The sequence below is a fragment of the Mytilus galloprovincialis genome, chromosome 12 (genome assembly GCF_965363235.1).
Source record: "Mytilus galloprovincialis chromosome 12, xbMytGall1.hap1.1, whole genome shotgun sequence".
NCBI lineage: Eukaryota > Metazoa > Mollusca > Bivalvia > Mytilida > Mytilidae > Mytilus > Mytilus galloprovincialis.
The window spans coordinates 8,161,363-8,179,518 of record NC_134849.1 but is presented as its reverse complement, the minus strand read 5'-3'; the positions used below and the strand labels follow the sequence as shown (position 1 = coordinate 8,179,518).

Genomic DNA, 18,156 nt, shown 5'->3' with positions numbered 1-18,156 from the left:
TAAGTATACACCAAACGGTCACATTTATAAATGTATCAACAGATGAAGTAGCTACTCAACGTAGTAAAATTTAGAATATGTCATCTAAACGGCCATTGAATGTTATGTGTGTAACTAGGAAATCATGGACTTGATTATTCACCTTCGGTTGTTGCTATTAAAAAATATATGCATACTTTTTGTTAGGAAACGGACATTGAATATTATAGATGTAACTAGGAAAATTACTGGGCTTAAATATTCACCTTCAGTTGTTGCTAGGAATATTTTCTCCAATTTTGTACACAAAAATTTCATGCATTTTGTATTGAAAAAATTTCATTTCAACCTTGTCATAGATGTTATTGTAAACCTTAACATGCCCTGATATTAATTTTTGAGTTCATTGTCACCCTCAAAAACCAATCAAATGATTGACCTCTATTAATTAGAGCGAACAATTAACATCAACTAGTTTGTGATAAGAAAGCTCAGGACAGTTTCCCCAGAGAGCATTAATGAAAAAACATAGAAGAGTCACTAATTTCCCCTACCATCAATAATTTCCTGCTATCACTTGTGTCCAGTAACTCCGGGTTCCGTACTGGACTCTTACACTTTTCAGGAATGTTTGAATTATACTAGTTTAATCACAGTTGGCAGGGATGTGTAAATACGCAGCCACGTTCTATTACCTAACCTTAGTAAAAATTTATTACTCATTTTTCTTATCATCAAATTACTATATTTTTGGGATGTTTAAATACGCAGTCTCTGTTGCAATTGCTCTACCGTTGTCATATTTTAAATATTATACCATCTTAGATCGGTCAGGACTGTTTATTGAGACTGTATTTCCACCTAGTTGTATAACATCTCAACTGTTACCACCTTTGGGAATATAGAGTTGTGCCAGTTCACGTCGTAAATTACTATTTTTATTTCGGTATATCTTTGTAGTCTTTGCGCCGTGTTTGGAAATTTTAAAATTGTTCCAGCGTTCGCTTAAATTGTATAAATTTTAAGATTTTAATATAGTCCTAATTTGAATTGACATGATTCATTTGTCATCGAGCAATTACCGAGAAAGGATATCTGTTATCCGCTAACATATTGTTCAGAACAAAAAATTTGCGAAATCAAATTTACAGATCTTACATTGTTGGATTGATGTTTAGACGAGTTGTATATACATAATGTACACAGCCATGTATCACCATCATTGATGGCGATCCGATGGATAAATCTGTTGTAGAGTTGTCAGTGACTCAGACGTACTTATAAATATAATTATTTTCTGTGACCGTATCTTACATTAATTTGTAGGATCCTTTACTATAGATAATTGAGCTGATCTGTAACAATAACTTCTCCATGCCTTATATATCATGTACTGTAGTACGACGCTAGATTATAGCTGACGAGGACAGGTAACGCACGGCCACCGAAAGCTTTATTTTTGTAGAGCCCAGGTGGTCGTGTGGTCTAGCGGGACGGCTGCAGTGCAGGCGATTTGGTGTCACGATATCACAGTAGCATGGGTTCGAATCCCGGCAAAGCAAATTTACAGATCTAACATTGTTGGGTTGATGTTTAGACGAGTTGTATATATATATATATATATATATATATATATATTCATTCCTGTCACCTATCAATTATAGTATATATGTGTATTGAAGATATGTCTACAAAATTGTTGAATATATTATAGTAATCAAAATATCATCACATAATGATTTCATTTATTTTATATAAAGAGATAAATTTATTTGAAGTTCACCTTTTATCTTTATTGTACTAGTTTACTCATTTACACGACAAACCTACATGTGACAATACTTTGGACATTGGACGTGTTATCTTAACTCGTGATTGGACACATCAAGTTAAAGCTTGCATGGAGCGGACGAATTGATGTTATAAACAGGTAATGTATCTTGATAATATATACAATCAATTAAATGTCTTACGATGTTACGCTTTAAGGCAAATGTATGACCTATAGTTGCTTACATTTACACCATTTGGTCTTTTGTAGATAGTTCGTGGTAGTCACATCACCTTTCCTTTTCTTTTATCAACCCTGATTTTGTGTTCAGAAGATTTTGCTAATATGTTTCTGTTTTCCAAGTATTGGTTCGAGATTTTTCATATTCCCTCATTACATAACTGTCGATTTTGAATTGCTACTACATAAATTCATACAATTTCATAAACAATGTTCGACAAAACATTTCGTTCCTTACCGAACCTATTTGGATTTTTACTACCAAAGAATTTATTTCAGGTACAGAAGTAAATATCATCATGATCATGATACGAAATGAGCGTTAAAAGAGAATAATATTTTTTTTATTACATGCTTCGGAAACTTCGGAAGCAGTTGTATTGATAAACGTTCATTAGAAAGTTTAAAAAAATATGTTTAAGTTACGAATGAATACATGATTGATTAGAAAATAACGGAAAAGTAGTCTAAAAACTTTGGAGTCTTGTATTAAATTTGTCCGAGGATGTCGAATAAAGGAAACCGGAGTATACTATTGTCCAAAAGACATAAACCGATTGAGAGAACATAAATCAGGGGAACACATCAATTATAAGACGAACACAACGGACCAATAAAAACACGAAAGTGCAACAAAACAAACACAACATACATAAAAAAAGGACCATGTGACAATAACTGCCTAATTTCTAACATGGTACAGGACATTTTAAGAAAAAAATAGTCGATTGAATCTGTTGCATGGCTGCCAAACCTCCCCGCCGATATGGCAAAGTTAGCTATTGATATCTATTAACACCACTGGGTCGATTCAACTGCTGGTGGACGTTTTGTCCCCGAGAGAATCACCAGCCCAGTAGTCAACAATTCGGTGTTGACATGAATATCAATAATGTGGTCATTTTCATAAATTTCCTGTTTTACAAAACTTTTTTATTTTTTTCGAAAAACTAAGTATTTTCTTATCCCAGGCATAGATTACCTTAGCCGTATTTGGCAGAACTTTTTAAAATTTTGAATCCTCAATGCTCTTCAACTTCGTACTTGTTAGGCTTTATCAATATTTTGATATGAGCGTCACTGGTGAGTCTTGTGTAGACGAAACGCGCGTCTGGAGTACTAAAGTATAATCCTGGTACCTTTGATAACTATTTACACCACTGGGTCGTTGCCACTGCTAGTGGACGTTTCGTCCCCGAGGATATCACCAGCCCAATAGTCAACATTTCGGTGTTGACATGAATATCAATAATGTGGCCATTTTTATAAATTTCCTGTTTTACAAAACTTTGAATTTTTCGAAAAACTAAGGATTTTTGAAATTTTGAATCCTCAATGCTCTTCAACTTCGTACTTGTTTGGCTTTTTAAATATTTTGATATGAGTGTCACTTATGAGTCTTGTGTAGACGAAACGCGCGTCATGCGTACTTAATTATAAGCCTGGTACCTTTGATAACTAATTAAACAATTTCGTTAAAATGACGCCAACACTACATGACAGGAATACAGTACAAACAAAATACAATAGCACTCATCGATTAGAAATGAAATTTTATGTTCATGTTTATGTTTATGTCCACCCCATCCCTCCACCCCAATTATGGGGTTTTATGAAAATTTAGTGTCTTAATCATGTCTTTATACATTGTCGGGAAATGGAAAAAATTATTGCAATGAAACATTTAAACTCAATAAGCGAAAATTAAATGACAATAGTATGGGAAAATAAGAAACGGAACAAAAGACAAACAACAGTAAACATAACATAGCATCAAAAGCTAAAGACTGAGCATCAAAACCTCATTAAAAGTCCAACCCTTAAACAATAAGTAAAAACATGAGGTGATATACCGGGCTCCGAATTTGTATATATCTTTTGACTCTTATTAAATATCACAAAGGTTGTAACAAATGCGAATACTAAAACTAAAACCAGTTTTAATCCACCATTTTCGACATACCAAGTCAGGAATATGATAGTTCTTGTCCATTCGTTTTTGATGCGTTTTGTTATTTGATTTGCCATGTGATTATGGACTTTCCGAATTGATTTTCCTCTAAGTTCAGTGTTTTTGTAATTTTACTTTATACTACCATCAAGAACGTAAAGATTTGAAAATCAATATTATGGTGACATCTGACTAAATTCATCAGTTGCGCTCGAAAACAATCTGTTGGAAAAGATTATTGATTATAAAAGTGAAATCAAAGTAAGATAAATGTTCACATCACTATTGAGTATATCAAGAATATCAATAAATAAAGGATAATTTAAGAAAAATTCCAATTATCCAATTATCGATTAAAATTTTGAATATCCCTTGATAACTCAATGATATCGTTAATAAAAGTAAACGATATCCCATGTGTTAAAGGTTATCATTAAACAAATTAAGGATATTATTGTAGGTCTATAAATAATAAAAGCCATTATGGTATATCAATAACTACGTAATCAAAAGATATTTGATAATTAATAAATATACCTCAAATAAATAATTTGAATCCTGACTGAATTCTTGACATCCATAATGCATTTAATCTCTGTATACAGAAAGAAACAATTTTACCCTTTTATTTGAAACCAAAGACCAGGTATTTTAGTGTATCGATGATCTGGGAACCCTCAATCTAAATATGAAAAAGAAATTATATTTTGTCTATGATTATTACAATTTTAAATTATGCATCATTTTCCAATTCAATGGTCGTAACATTTATTCAATATAATTTATCTTTGTTTATAAAAGGACAGTAGTAGCAATATGTAAGTGCCAGAGAGGTTATCCGATTCAAAATACATGAAAAATGTTTGTTATAAAAAAAAATATAATTAGTATTTCTGATAAAATTCGATCTAGTATATTGAGATATTACTACGTTGATCTGAGAGTCACTGATGAGTCTTATGTAGACGAAATGTTCGCCCGGCGTTTTAAATTATGAGCTTGGTACCTTTGATAATTTAAGCTATTCTCATTAGTTTTATCATATTATTTTAGTATGGCAAACTCGCTGTCACAGGAAGAAATAAATTTTCTAAGATTGGCTGGTTTACTAATAAGAATTGCACCACGCGCTGTTAGACAAAAGTTTGACGATGAGCTTCATCCCGTACAGCTACAACAATTTCTGCCGTCAAAATCGTCGTAAGATAGATGACCTAACATTTAAGAGGAGAGTTATTACACAATTACAGTATGATTTATTATATCCTAGAGGTAAGCTTCTTAGATATTTGAAAACCCCTGGGGTATAGTAGAAGAAACAAAAATGGTAATTCTTCGATTTCGTCCGTGCGGCAGTTATACTTGCGGTTATAATAAAGACGTGTGAATTAATTTATCGTGTAATAAGAGTGTCATGCTCTCTGATTGTCAAAACCTTTCTCTAAATCCGTGAATTAACATTATTTATCATGTTTATGATGAACATTTAATCTTAACGATGGCAATTATATCGTTCTCATTTCCGAAATCATGTGTTATCTCTATTATGTCAATGACGTGAGGTAGCGATTTTTATATAAATTTCAAATCGTATAATGACATTGTAGAGATGGACATTGTGTCTATTATAATCATCTAGGGACGTGCATAATGAAAATTTCCCTGGAAATCACATTAATGACAAAGTCGTTCCAATATCGCATTTAACTTAAGGATGTTTGCTCCTCTATTTTTTGAATTTTTGCCAGATTTTCGGAATCCTCTGGTTTTATCCATGTATTAACATCAAAAAATTTTGCCCACTAACCACCACTTTTCTTTTCACATTTTTATTACATACAGTTTAAAAAGCCATATTTCAAAATCTTATGAAATCCTTGTTATTTTTTCATAGTTTTTTTAAACAAAAAAGGTGTTAATGTTAAATGTAAGAAAAATCTAGAGAGAATTATTTCCCGCCAAATGTTCAATGGTTTATATCTCGAAAACAAGCACACGGACCCATAATTTTTTTCTACTTTTTTAGCTTCTTTATTTATATACTATCAATTTATAACAGTCTTTTAAAAAGCTTGTTATTTTGAAACAGAGTAGCGAACATCCTTAACAGCGCAATATGAACGATATAAAGTCAAGATTGAAAATCATGTCTTTGATATATTTCGCGTAGTTAAAGTTAATCTATTGATGCACTTTCATATTGTCGACGGGGACAGTTAGGCGACATAAGTCTATCGATCTTCAAAACAGTTAAATCGATAATAAATTAATAAATGATAAATCCAGGTAACAAACAACTTAAAGAATTTCTTTTGATCTAAAAGAAGCGAGATCAGATGTGTAGTTCATTGTAGAAATCTCAAAGAGTTGGCTACAACATCTTTAGTTTACTACACACATCGGAAAATTGACTTTTTTGTATCTATTTGAACTGCCATTTCAATTATTTACTCTTTTTGTAAATTCCTGTAGCCGCTATCGTAAAAGAAGTGTATATTACTGCATTGTGTGTACATATCGTTTTTATAGATAAGAAGCTGACAAATTAATGTCCCTTTATTTCATGTTTTGATTAGGTTGTTCAGATGTGTCATCTGAATCATTTGATGTGTCATTGATGGTATGTCTACTGAGACATTTCACAGATCTTGACATCCAGGATGGACTTCCATTAGAACACATACATCTTCCAGAAGCTGATATATCCAGGATAAAATATTATAGAAACTACATTGTTCATTCTGACTGCGGCAAAGTGACGGATACTAAGTTTGTAGAAATACGGAACTGTTTAGTAGAGGTATATTTTACAGTAAAAACTAAAGTAAAATGTTTGTATCGTTACGATTAGCATTCGATGACAAAATAGAGCTTGACGATAAATAAAATCATCAAGAATATCAATCTAATTATATAAAAGATTGATAAAATCTGATTAGGATGATTTGAATCTGTGGAAGAAAACAAATAACGTTTCGAATAATAAAGATATTGTATCAATACTTGAAATAGCAGAAACTAATGGCCACCTTATTAATATTTATTTATTGACAACAAAGGAGAATGACTTCTTGCTTGTGACTTAAATATTCATCAAACATATGAACGTTATGTTCAATGGACCATTTAAATATGGTCACGGTCAAATTAGACTGACATATATATATATACACATTAAAAGGTGTCTAAAAAAGACAGCAATAAAGATTTGTATAGTTGATAATTGATTTAACAATGACTCAAAGCAAAACAAAAGTTTTGTGAAGTTGACAGTACATTACGTATATCGTACACAAAACAATGGAATAAATGTCGAGGCAACAGTAAAAATAATAAGAACAACACTGTGAAAACTACTTGTTTTCAAATCGCACATATAAAACTACCTTCACTTGGAGCAAATAAGGCAAAAAAATCCGAAAATAATGTGCATATTTATAGAGTCACGTCAAACAAAAGATAAAAAATCGAGAAGAGTGTTTTCTTTCACGTCTGCACTTTTATCGAGTATGGCATGCCAAATAAATATTTTAAATAATTATTACGGATGGCGAATTAGGACGATGTTTAGCTACTTTTCAATAATCAAGATATGACTCTTTTATTATAGATATACATTTGATACAGAATTTAGTACGATTAAAAAATTATGCACGTATTCTTGAAAATTATTCTGCCTAACGAATTTAATTAACATATTGCACAGGGAGGGAAGCTTTAAAATTCTTTCTTTCATTGAAATTAAATTACTATGACGGCTGACAGGACATGTATATATTACCCATTATGTATATTAACAACACCTTGAAAAAATACTAAAAATACTCATTTTGAATACAAAAACAGCTAATGAGGGGGGGGGGGGGTCTTTATTTCTTTCCTCTGTATTTTTTTGCCATTCTGATATATTCAGTAAGAAATATGTTTATTCTAATCTTGGAATTGTGTAAATGTGCCCCTTTTGAATTTGTCACTGCACTACACAAGTGACTTCATTTATCAATTTTTATTAATATCTGATTGAAACCAAAAAAGGAAAAATATAAATATAAATATAGAATTGTATATGTCAAAATTTATATATATGGGATAAAAAGCAGTAGATAAGATGATTTTTTATTTATATAAGATCCGTACGATGACCTATAGTTGTTAATGTCTGTGTCATTTTTTTGTGGATAGTTGTCTCATTGGCAATCATACTACATCTTCTTTTTTATATTATTTAGTTTGCAAACCGTTAGTTTGCGATGGGGAGATTATAATACTGAAAATTCGAAGCTGAACATTCATTTTATAATATATACATCAGCATTAGTTATCTGACAGCAAGAGTACATTTAACATTTATACGTAGTAAAACAACAATTTGTTTACCCCCTCCAAAAAAAACAACAACAAAAAAGATCCCCAAACCTTAACAATGTCATCCCTCCTCGAGTATTCGTCTTTCAGACCTTAGCAATAAATTGTTGTTTTAGATAAGTATGAATTATGGATCTTATGAAACTAGAGACGTATGATTCATTCCGACGAAAGCGACGTTTTGATTCTGAAATCACTTTTAACCATGTTATTTGTCCATAAATTTTGATATGATAAAGAATCTAAGGTTTTAACTCCATCAGGCAAAAGTGACCTTCGACTGATTTGGCTATTTATTAGGTCCTTTTTGTTCAAATGGCTCTTCAATTGTTTCTATAAAAAGAAGATGTGGTACGATTGCCAATGAGACAACTCTCCACAACAGACCAACATGACACAAAAATTAACAACTATAGGTTACCGTACGGCCTTCAATAATGAGCAAAGCCCATACCGCATAGTCAGCCGAAATGATAATGTTAAACAATTCAAACGAGAAAACTAAAGGCCTTATTTATATAACAAAAAAATGAACGAAAAACAAATATGTACACATAAACAAACGACAACCACTGCATTACAGGCTCCTGACTTCGGACAGGCACATACATACATAATGTTGCGGGGTTAAACATGTAAGCGGGATCCCACCCCTACCCTAACACGGGACAGTGGTATAACAATGAATTATAAGAACGAACTATAAAAATCAGTTGAAAAAGGCTTGACTCATCAGAAGGACAAAAACACAAGTGGACGTGGTCGGGTATTTTGTATATCCCAACAACAAAAAATCACTAGGAACAGATCTGAGAGTACTCGCAGTTAACTGACAGCTATGACAGCTATGACAGCTAGTTCAAAGCCACTAACAACTAATAAAAAGAAATCATGCATCTAAGACTTCTGTTCTATTTCCATCCTTGGTTCTAAATATTCGGCTCTAAGCGTAATTGATACATGTAAATAGAGAATCGCTCTTTGATTGTATGAAATTCATAACTGGTTGTTTTATAGTTTTTCTGTTTTTGCAGAGCTTTTTGTTGTAAGATGTTATTTTGGTCTGAACTCTATCACGAACCGTTTTATTGGTGTTGTAATAATTTCTGACACAATGTAGGAAAATAATGTAAGGTTAACTTTGTCTGATATAGTGCAAGATTGGTCAACTCGTGTAAGATCGTGATTTTGGAGGAAAATACCGATGCTTGAGGATGAACATAATGTGCATGGTTTAAAATCAATGAACCCGTTCTTATAAGAGCCAGTATAACATTTCATTCCAAATGCTATACTTATATCAATGATTAATTTGGTATGCAGAAAACGCAGAGTTTGGTTAATATTTTAATCAACTTTGCTTTATATTCTCTCATATACCGGGTTATTTCAAATAAATACAGTCCGACCGTATGCGTATTTTGAAAATACCTATCTAAATTGTTGAAAACTATACTATATGTTATCATTGATATGTTCATAATTATAAATTAACTGTAAAAAAAATTAGAATTTTTTAAAAACTAAGGCTTTTCTTCCTTATGAATAGATTACCTTAGCTGTGTTGGCAAAACTTTTAGGAATGTTTCGTCCTCAATGCTCTTCATCTTCTTACTTTATTTGGCCTTTTATAACATTTTTGATTCGAGCATCCCTGATGAGTCTTCTCTAGACGAAACTTGCGTCTGGCGTAAATATTTAAAAAAATCCTGGTATCTATGATGAGTTTATTTGCCCTCTCGATGTCCTTAGTTTGACTTTGTCATTTGATTGCTGTCTTATTAACGTATAGCCTACATCTCCAACAGTTTTATATAATTAACACGGTTATTGTGTATAACATACTTAGAGGAAGATGGACCGAGAGAGTGTACACAGGCACTTGTTTCTATCAATGGAAAGTCGACCTTCCTATGAATAGACACAGGTGCCTGTGGCGATGTCCCTAAATAAAGAAAAATTAAGTAAACAGAAAAAAAAATGCTTCACTGTTAAAATTTCTTCCAATTTTTTTTCTATTGTATTTCACAAAACATTATAAAGTTTTATGTCCCATCTTTTGATTTTGAGTAAGAACAAAGACATTTTACCCATGTCGTGTGTTAAACTGTTATAACTGTGTATATCATGTTGTTGTATAATTTGTATAAAATGATGATACATATTGTATTAATATGTTCAATGTGTGTTCTTTAAATGGGATAAAAAAAAACATCCTTCTTTAAACGTTTTAGATTTGCATTATGTAAGTTGCTTGCATAGTCAAATAATCAAACGAAGAAAGACTGTAAGTTTAGTTCGATAGATTCTTCCTCGTCTTCTAACATTTGCAGAACCTTGATCAAGAATATAGAACGCTGCAGCCATGTTAGATGGATTAATTTGTTTTCGCAGAAAAGCTACGATAGAGATACGACTGGGTATAGCTGTAGTAAGTTACGCCAGGTTTTCGCATTGTTAACGATAATCTTAACTTAATTACGACGGCTTTGTGAAATTGCTGTAAAACCTACGATTTATTTACGATGGACTAACGATGACACCACACGTTGCTAGACTTACGATAGTCCAAATAATTATGACGTCTTGAAAGGCTATTATAATTTTTTCTTTGACGCCTAATTCGACGTCATAATGCCGAAGCCGCCATTTTCGGTTGGACTTTGAGAGCATATTTTGCTCTCAACTTTGAGACCCAATTTAGCCATCAAATTTTCATTGAAGGCTAAAAAAATGCATACATAAAAATTCTTACCTTTTATGTGTTTGTTTGTGCAAACTTTTTCCAATTAATTTCTACAGAAATAATTAATATAAGTAACAATTCCATCCGAGGCGGGAACATGTCGATTGCATTTTTTAAAACGTTTATCTGATTTCTTTTTAGGAGATTATAATATAAATTTTTACACCAAACTCGGTAAAATTTGACAGACCCAAATTTCCGGAACCTTTGTTTTACATTATCCGGAAATTCAGGTCCGTAAAAATGTACCGAGTTTGGTTCAAAAATATATTGTATACTCCTTAAATGAAGCATCTTGAGGAGAAATCAGCTAAACGTTTTAAAAAAGCAGTAAATTCCCTCTCAAAGTCAAACTGAAAATATGACTTTGGCGTTATGACGTCGAAGTAAGGCGTCAAAGAAAAAATTTATAATGGCCTTTCAACACATAATAATTATTTGGACGAAGGCGTCAAAGAAAAAAATTATAATAGCCTTTCAAGACGTCATAATTATTTGGACTAGACTTACGAAGGCTTTTTGAAACGGTACCCAGCACTAAAGACATTACATTTTATGAGAAAAAAAACCGGGATGAGATATTGTGTAGCTACAGGAATACTTGATACTTTTTATCAATTTCAGCAACTTGTTTAGCGTTGTGTAAAAGACTCCTAAATAAGTAACTATTTTCAAGGTGACCAGTGAAAATTGAATATTCCTTACGACGTATTTAGAGAGCATTTGCTTAATAAAAATACTGATGACGTCATTTTCTAACAGATACTCGTACATTATGCAAAATAAAATGAATACCCTATTTCAATCATTACTAACGCTGTAAACGCAATCAGGCTGATTCCTTTGGAGCTCAATAAGTACTTAAGTTAATGGTTGTTACCTTGATGCGTCCTCTAAATCATTTAATTTTAGGATAACTGCTAGTCCAGTCAACCTAGCATAAATTTGACCCTAACCCGAAAGTAATTGCAACAGAAGATTTTTAAGTTTTAATCTTTAGCGTTATATCCTAAATATGCATAGAAAAAAAAGTCCGATAAAATATAACTTGAGGAAGACTAAAAAAAACATTTAAATTTCCAATGGAGATTTGCATTGAAAAGGGAGATAACTTTTGCTAAAAAGACAGAAATATCAATAAAAATTGATACAAAATTATAACTTTACCGCTTCTATTCATCAGAATGTATTGATTATTGATTTCTTAGCGGTCTTTAGAGTATAACAAACAACTCTAACGGTGTTTTCATATCTTTTATCAAGCTATAATCTAAATTTCATAATTCATTAGTTGACCATTTATTGAATTTTTCAACATGTCAAGGTAAAGAATCTCAAATTTTAGAAAAATAATTAAGCATGTATTCTTCTCTTTTGTGGTTTAAAGTTTCTTTAGATAAGTAAGTTACAGAAAAAAATATAATATACAGATATAAACAATACCAAATGTTCACATTATTTTTTTCAAAATGGTCACAAAGCTTCAAATTTGCAATTTCTTATATGAAAAATGCACGAAAAAAATAAATCTACCCATAACACTTCGGTTTTGTAATTTTATGAGCAGAATATTATATAATTTAGTCCAATACAAACTTATAACCCCATCAAAGTATTTTATTTTACATAAATTTCAAGAAAAACAACCAAAAACTAACTAAAAAGACTCATTTTTGCAAGAGTTATCTCCCCTTCCAATGTTAATTTCCATCTATGATGAGTTTATTCCCATAGGAAATTAAAAATGCTGATTTTGAGTTTTCCTCAAATTAGATTTTATGGGACTTGTATATAAAGGACATAATGCTATAGATTAGAACTCAAACATTTTCTGTTGCAATTAGTTTGAGGTTAAATCGTAGTTTGACTGGACTATGCTGTTAGATTTATTCGTATCATTATGATTATGCATGATTTTCCTAGATTGATGTATAGGAATAAAACTCTTTCTTTTTACAGGCCATAGGTAGACTTTCTTCAAAATTAAAACCAGATATCGACACATTGCTGAATTCACCGTTGACTTATGTTCGTGATGTAAAAGATGTCTTACGACTTGAGAAAGCTTTGGAAAAAAACAGTCAACGGCTTAATAGAATGGCAAAGAAATTGGAGACACTAGAAATAGAAAATATCAATTTCGAAGGTATTTCTGAATTATTATGAATTATGTAATGTTTAAGTCTCCTCTGATGTTTCGTCAATGATATCACATAATTGATTTTTGTATCAAATTATAGGTAACTGTATAGTTGTCTATGAGGAAAAGTTGACAATTAAGTCAGCGATAAACAGCTTGAGATGAGTAAACTGAACTACACAATATAAGTTGCTCTTATTTTGATTAAAAAAGTTTTATGAACAACATACCGTAAACATTTGAATATACATACACCTCAAATGTTTACACAACAACACCAATACTAAAACAGATATGCAAAAAAAACTAAATACTACGAATAACAGATATCCTTCATTAGTATGATAATTCGGTTTAAAGAACCTATCAATTTATTCTAATTTAAATAAAAAAAAATCTAACGTTCTATTACTAGACTTATTTTTCTTGACTAGCCGGGGTTTAAGAAGTTCTTTTTTTAAGACCAGTATATCTTCAAACAGGAGTTTGGTGATAAACTCATCAATGAAGTGTCCAGGTATTCGTACAATATCATACACTCAATTCTTTTGTATATGTGTTTGGTGACACTGATAGTGATTATAATACAATAATGATTATAACGGCAATCATCCTTATCACACACATCTTCTATATACTGTCCTTATGTAAATCAAAACATCAGCTCCGCCCGATCAGTTGAAATAACATTGGTAATACCAATTAAAAATCGAACCACGCTTGTATGATTTGAGCTGCGTCGGATAGAAATTGACCTTTTGCAAACGAAAATCAATACCTCTGTTTACCTATTTTGGGTTAAAATCATTTCTACGGAAAGTCTGTAATTGTTCAAAAGTAGGTTTTCATAAGAAGACAACCCTTTAAAACAGACCAAAATGCAGCTTTTATATCTTAGTTATTCCAAAATCGATCAAAGTCTTAGATATGTATATGTGTACATGCACTTGTATAAGGTCGATTTCTATCCGACGCAGCTCATTTCTAAAGGTGACACAGATGAATTTTGTTGTGAGCCAAAACTTTCTGTTTCTGTTCTCAATGAAGTAGGTATGAGTTTCAGTTAAAGGTACATGTGCTAAATATTTTGTTTGATCTATATTTCAGTGTAATTATCTAAACGACGTTGAATGCCTGTTTATGATACAGTATAAAATTGAAAATGGAAATGGGGAATGTGTCAAAGAGACAACAACCCGACCAAATAAAAAACAACAGCAGAGGGTCACCAACAGGTCTTCAATGTAGCGAGAAATTCCCGCACCCGGAGGCGTCCTTCAACTGGCCCCTCAACAAATATATACTAGTCCAGTGATAATGAACGCCATACTAATTTCCAAATTGTACACAAGAAACTAAAATTAAAATAATACAAGACTAACAAAGGCCAGAGGCTCCTGACTTGGGACAGGCGCAAAAATGCGGCGGGGTTAAACATGTTTGTGAGATCTCAACCCTCCCCCTATACATCTAACCAATGTAGTAAAGTAAACGCATAACAATACGCACATTAAAATTCAGTTCAAGAGAAATCCGAGTCTGATGTCAGAAGATGTAACCAAAGAAAATAAACAAAATGACAATAATACATAAATAACAACAGACTACTAGCAGTTAACTGACATGCCAGCTCCAGACTTCAATTAAACTGACTGAAAGATTATGATTTCATCATATGAACATCAGGCACAATCCTTCCCGTTAGGGGTTTAGTATCATACCATCATAACATATATGAGAAGAACATAACCCGTGTCATGCCAACAACTGTTTTTAGAATAAATGTGTTTAGTTCCGATGCAAAGACCTTATCAGTGACTCAATATTAACGCCAAAATATGCAATCTTTAATGACTTGACAACAGTAGCGTAATTATATCCCTTCTTAATAAGTCTATTCAAAGGTTTTGTAAGTTTCGGAGGTGAATACTGACACCTTTGTGCTTTATAAAGAATATTACCATAAAAAATTGGATGTGAAATACCTGAACGTATTAGAAGTCTGCATGTTGAGCTATATTTACGAATGATGTTTTTATACCGATGATAAAATTTAGTAAATGTTTTAACTAGTTTGTGATATCGAAAACCCTGGTGTAATAATTTTTCAGTAATACATAAATTTCTCTCGTTAAAATCTAAAACATTGTTACATACACGAGCGAATCGTACAAGTTGAGATATAATAACAGTAGCATGCTATTATTACACGTTAATTACGCGCGTTTGCTAGTTATCCTTGTGTAGCTTGTTCTTGTACTCATGTGTATTTTGAAGACATTTTTACATTACACACCACGGGGATAAAATAAAACCGTCATTCACATACCTGCTATCTAATGTTTTGATATATTGTTATCTCTAACCAAACACTTCTTTTATCTGAAAGTTCTTTAATCAATATGAACATTTGAATATGGCAGTATTTGATGCAAAGGGAAAACAAGGTGTTTGCAATATAAAATAGAGACAAAAAAATTGTTGTCGAAGGACAAGACATCATTAATAACAAGATAATTTCAGTTTTAATTTTTCACGATTGTCTCGATTAGTATTGTAGAAACATACATTATACGATGTTTGCGCTAAAACAAATTTTACTCTTGAAGCGGTTTTGTGACAGAAACAACTGAAATTATAACTTATTAATTTAAGCGTTTGTTATAATTCTTTGTTTCGTATTTGAACTATGTTATGGGTTATAGCACATTATGTTTGTTTGGAGTACGTAGAACTATTTCTCTTTCATTTTCAAATATGTCGTTATATACTGGGATTTTATTTCTCTCTCTGAAAATTACTACTACACAAACAACTTTAACGATTAGTGGAATATGGTAAAACGATGTCGTTAAAAAAAATTGGAATATCTTTCAGAAATACGCCAAAGAACGTTGAATGAATGGAAATACCGGAACAAGAAATATGTTTCTACCTCAGCAACAACATTTATATTACAGTCATTAAGACACAATAAGGGTGTTATTATTACTGGTTCTCCGGGCTGTGGAAAATCTGTTTCTGGTCATCATATAGCATTAGAATTAGAAAAAGAGGGATATGAAATAATTCCTTGTGATGAGCCTTCAGAAATCTTAAAGTATTTTACACCCGAGAAGTTACAGGTTTTTGTAATTGATGATATATGTGGTAAATTCACTCTTAATCAACAAAAATCAGACTCATGGGAACGAAACATTTGTAAGTTAAATATGTTAACTGAATCCAGTACTCTAAATGATGAACATCAGGAAAACTGTGGCAAATTAAATGTTAAGTTTATAATTACGTGCAGGGAGAATATATTTAGTCACAAAGCATTCCCAAAACTAACTTGTTTCTCCTTTGTACAATGCAGCTTCAGTACCAAATATAAAATTTCTTCAGACGAAATGAGGTATATTGCATTGTCGTATTTACCTGAGGACACTGTGAATGACATACAAAATATATGTCTCTATGATTTCTTCCCTCTTATATGTGGTTTGTACTGCCGAAAGCCCAATCCAGATCCAAGATTCTTTACTCATCCTGTTGAAATAATTGAAAACGAAATCTCAGTAATGAAAATCAAATCTGAATCATCTTATCTCTGTCTTTCTCTTCTAGTATTGAGGAATAATAAAATAAGTACAGATGACTTAAAATCTGAAGATGTCGAACAGCTAGTTAAAAGTATATGCAGGGACTGTGACATTGAATCATTCATTGCCATGGTTTCTATACAGAAATGTTTTAAGCATCTCAAGGGTATCTATATTATTGAGGAAGGGGGTATATATACAGCAATCCATGACAAAATGTTTGACATCATAGCAGCAGCCATAGCACCATCTATAATGGAATGTTTAATAAAGTATGCTGACATAACTTTCCTTGCAAATCGCATTCAGCTTTTGTCATTTAGCAGAAGTAGTCTCCCCTTTGCAATTTATATCCCACAAGAGTTTGAAAAAAACTATTTCGAAAGAATACACAAGGAAGCAATGAAAGGAAAGTATTGGGAAGTGTTTGGAGGCGTACAGACAGAGAATGAGTCATATAGAAGTCTTTTGTTGTCTTTTCTGAAAGAACAAGACACATGGCAACACACTTATATTGTCAACGATGATGATGGATCAACTCCGCTGTTTGTATCGTCATCTTTAGGATACCTAGATTTTGTTAAATATTTTACAGCAAAATGTGGTCCTCATATAGATGTAAAAGACAACGAAGGTAGATCTTCTTTCTATGTCGCTTGTAAAAACGGTCACATTGCAGTTGTTAACTATTTAATGAAATATTATGAAGACATTAATGCAGAAATGGTATACAAAACAACTACATTGTCCGAAGCTTGCTTGAATGGACACACTGAAGTGGTTAAATTTTTATTAGACAACAATGCAGATATCAATAGAACCAACAAATCTAACCAGAACGCACTATATTTTGCATGCCTAAATGGTAATGTACAATTAGTGAGTTTATTATGTAACGCCTATAATCTGAATATTTTAATGAGAGATACCGATGACCAAACTACTTTACTTACATCATGCCAAAAGGGACACTTCCAAGCATCTGACCATTTGGCGGAATTTGATAGAGATGTCAATCAACAAAATGACATTGGCAGGACACCATTGTTTATTGCTTGTCTTGAAGGTCATAATGAAACGGTAAAATTGTTACTTGATTTAAACAGACCAATATTACATTTTTGTGTTGATACAACGATAAAAGATATCAAAGGATATTCAATTTTACATGCGGCATGCATTCGTGGACATTCAGAAGTAGTGAAGTTTTTGATTGATTTCGGTATGAATGTAAATGACACATCAATTGTAGGTTCTACACCATTATATCTAGCTTGCCAGGAGGGTCATTATGATACAGTGAAATTCTTACTTGATTTAAACGGACAAATATTTAATAGCTGTGTAGATACAACAATAAAACCTGAAGATGGATGGTCA

General features: G+C 32.0%; 1 long non-coding RNA gene across 1 annotated transcript; it reads left to right on the top strand.

Moving 5' to 3' along the window:
* Positions 1 to 4,998: 4,998 nt before the first annotated feature.
* LOC143053495 (uncharacterized) lies at positions 4,999 to 13,192 on the top strand. Its single transcript, XR_012971374.1, has 3 exons — positions 4,999 to 5,213; positions 6,518 to 6,741; positions 13,012 to 13,192. It is a non-coding gene; the product is annotated as an uncharacterized LOC143053495 (long non-coding RNA).
* Positions 13,193 to 18,156: the final 4,964 nt, after the last annotated feature.